We start from the raw sequence: 3,142 nt of genomic DNA, 5'->3' as shown, positions 1-3,142 counted from the left end.
CTTTTGAAAATAAACACAAGCATCACAACTAAAGTATAAATTAGTATTTGAACCCAGTCAATTATTAAAACGAATGCTGCTTCACAGTCAAGCGTGGTTGATCCCCAAAAGGCAAAGGTGTTTCAGCCTCTGGAAATATATTGATGGTATTCACTACACTAACAGATTAAAGGAAGAAAATCATACCTCCATCTCAAAAGATGAAGAAAAATATTTGAACCAGTTCCTGATTAGAGAAAAAAAAATGCTTACAAAAAAAATCACCTTAGTAAACTAGACATAGAGGAAAACTTCAACAGCCTAATATTGAAGGTTGCAATATTGCAGAAAAGTTGTTTTAGCTATAAGCATTAGAAATCTTCAGACCGACAGCCTTAAAACAGGAAGAAGTCTCAGGTAAAGTGCCACCAGGGCTAGTTAATTAAGTAGCTCAAAATCATCATCAAAGACACAATGTGCTGGAGTGCGGCCACCGAGTCTGGGCCGGGGAGTGGGGCTGGCCCAGAGGAGCGCCCCCGGGCCGTGCGGGCCAGAGCCGCGCAGGCCGCCGCCTTGTGCCCGGGGGTGGGGCTGCGCGGCCCCTCCGCCCCCCACCCCCACCACCCCCACCACCCCAAGCTTGGGCGTCTGGTCCGCCGCCTCCTCAGAGCTGCCCCTGGGCTGGCCGGGTGGACCCCAAGGACTGGCATTTTTTTTTTTACCATCTGTGAAAACTTCCTGTGATTCATTTTTCCTCACTCCAGTATTAAGAAATATACCAAATTAAAAGTTCTCAACCTCAGTAAGAAAGAGAACAGAACTTGGTGTCCTGCCTTTAAACTTGATCAGAAAAATAAATCCAAAATGTAAGCAGAAGGATTGTTTAACATTTCTCTTATGAAGTGGATTTTCATGTGGCACACATACTTCCTATTGCCAATAAATTATTTGGTTAGAAGAAAATTTTATAACAATATTAACAGTTGTGATATATTTGTTAAATTTTTCCATTTTTAGATAAAAAAGATATGAATGAATATCCTAAAAAAAGGAAAAGGAAGACTTTACACCCTTCTCATTATTCAGATTCCTCTGGAATAAGCAGAATTGCAGATGGATTCCATGGAATTTTTTCTGATGATTGTTCCAGTGTTTGTTCTATGAGACAACCAGACAAAATATTTTGACAACAAAGTCTAATCATGAAAAAAACAACAAAGTTCATTAGTGGGACATCCTGCAAAATACCCTACCAGTCCCCTCAAAATTGTCATGGTCGTCAAAAACAAGGGAAGCCTGGGCTTCCCTGGTGGCGCAGTGGTTGAGAGTCCGCCTGTCGATGCAGGGGACGCGGGTTCGTGCCCCGGTCTGGGAGGATCCTGCGTGCGGCGGAGCGGCTGGGCCCGTGAGCCATAGCCGCTGGGCCTGCGCGTCCGGAGCCTGTGCTCCACAACGGGGGAGGCCACAACGGTGAGAGGCCCGCGTACCGGAAAAAAAAACAAGAAAAAACTAAACAAAAAAAAAAACAAGGGAAGTCTGAGAAACTGCTACAGCTAACAGTAGCCTAGAGACATGACAACTAAATGATGATGATTCTGATACAGGGACATCAAAGGACCTGCCAAAATTTACAGATGGAATCAAGGCCACAAACAGAAATCAAAACGACCTGGTTCCAGGTCCTGTACTTAGAATTCTAGACCATACTGCCTTTTCTACAGAAAAATTTGCTGATACTGAAATTTGTGATGAAGAGCGCGACTGCCCCGAATCAATCAACCAGCAGACTCAAGAGGAGAGCCCTACAGAAGTTCACACTCTGCTGAAGATGTTCCAGTTGCTGCGGAAGTGCACGCAACTTCCGAAGATTATGATACAGAGGCAGAAAACAATTCCTCTGAGAGTCTCCAAGACCAAAGTGATGAAGAACCACCAGCTAAATTCTGCCAAATTCTTGACAAGAGCGAAGCTGTGAATGTGGCTGCCCGGCAGAAACGGCCTTTACTGAGAGCTAATAGCAGTGGCCTCTATAAATGTGAACTTTGTGAGTTCAACAGCAAATATTTTTCTGACTTAAAGCAGCATATGATCTTGAAGCATAAGCGTAGTGATTCAAACGTGTGTCACGTATGCAAAGAAAGTTTCTCTACCCATATGCTTCCGATCGAACATCCAAACTGCATGAAGGGGATCCCTACATTTGTAAATACTGTGACTATAAAACAGTAATTTTTGAGAACCTCAGCCAGCACACTGCAGACACCCATTTTAGTGGTCACCTTTATTGGTGTGAGCAGTGTGAGGTACAGTTCTCCTCAAGCAGTGAACTCTACCTACATTTCCAGGAGCACAGCTGTGATGAACAGTACTTGTGTCAGTTCTGTGAACATGAAATGAATGATCCAGAAGACTTGCATAGCCATGTGGTAAATGAGCATGCATGTAAATTAATAAAGTTAAGTGATAAGTATAACAATGGAGAACATGGACAGTACAGCCTCTTAAGCAAAATTACATTTGACAAATGTAAAGACTTCTTTGTATGTCAAGTATGTGGGTTTCATTATAGACTTCATACAAATGTTAACAGGCCTGTTGCTATTGAACATACTAAAATTTTTGCTCATGTCTGTGATGACTGTGGGAAAGGCTTTTCAAGCATGCTAGAATATTGCAAACATTTAAATTCACATTTATCTGAAGGGATTTATTTATGTCAATATCGTGAATATTCAACAGGACAGATTGAAGATCTTAAAATTCAGCTAGATTTCAGGCATTCAGCTGATTTACCTCATAGATTGAAGATCTTAAAATTCAGCTAGATTTCAGGCATTCAGCTGATTTACCTCATAGATGTCGTGACTGCTTAATGAGGTTTGGAAATGAAAGGGAGTTAATAAGTCATCTACCAGTCCGTGAGACAACTTGATTGTTCTCTTTAACTTCCATAATGATGTAAAATAATAAATTTGACTTTTTTGCAGATGTTAAAATGGATGATTTTAAACACAACTTATGAGAACTGTCTTTAACAAGATTTTTTTTAATTGCCAATTTTCTTGGCATTGCTACCTTTTTCAGTATATAATTGTATCCTAAATGTGGTATTTTCAATGTATTGTAGTTGGTAGTTTTAGCCACTTTTGGGCTATCATCGTGT

The 3,142-nt window shown here is 41.1% G+C and overlaps 1 pseudogene; it reads left to right on the top strand.

The window, feature by feature from the left end:
* Positions 1 to 1,007: 1,007 nt before the first annotated feature.
* LOC103075526 (zinc finger protein 639-like) lies at positions 1,008 to 2,911 on the top strand (annotated as a pseudogene).
* Positions 2,912 to 3,142: the final 231 nt, after the last annotated feature.

The sequence above is a fragment of the Lipotes vexillifer genome, unplaced genomic scaffold (assembly GCF_000442215.2).
Source record: "Lipotes vexillifer unplaced genomic scaffold, Lipotes_vexillifer_v1.1 scaffold532, whole genome shotgun sequence".
Classification (NCBI taxonomy): Eukaryota; Metazoa; Chordata; class Mammalia; order Artiodactyla; family Lipotidae; genus Lipotes; species Lipotes vexillifer.
Note: the sequence above shows the minus strand (reverse complement) of the source record. Positions and strands in the feature narration are given on the sequence as shown.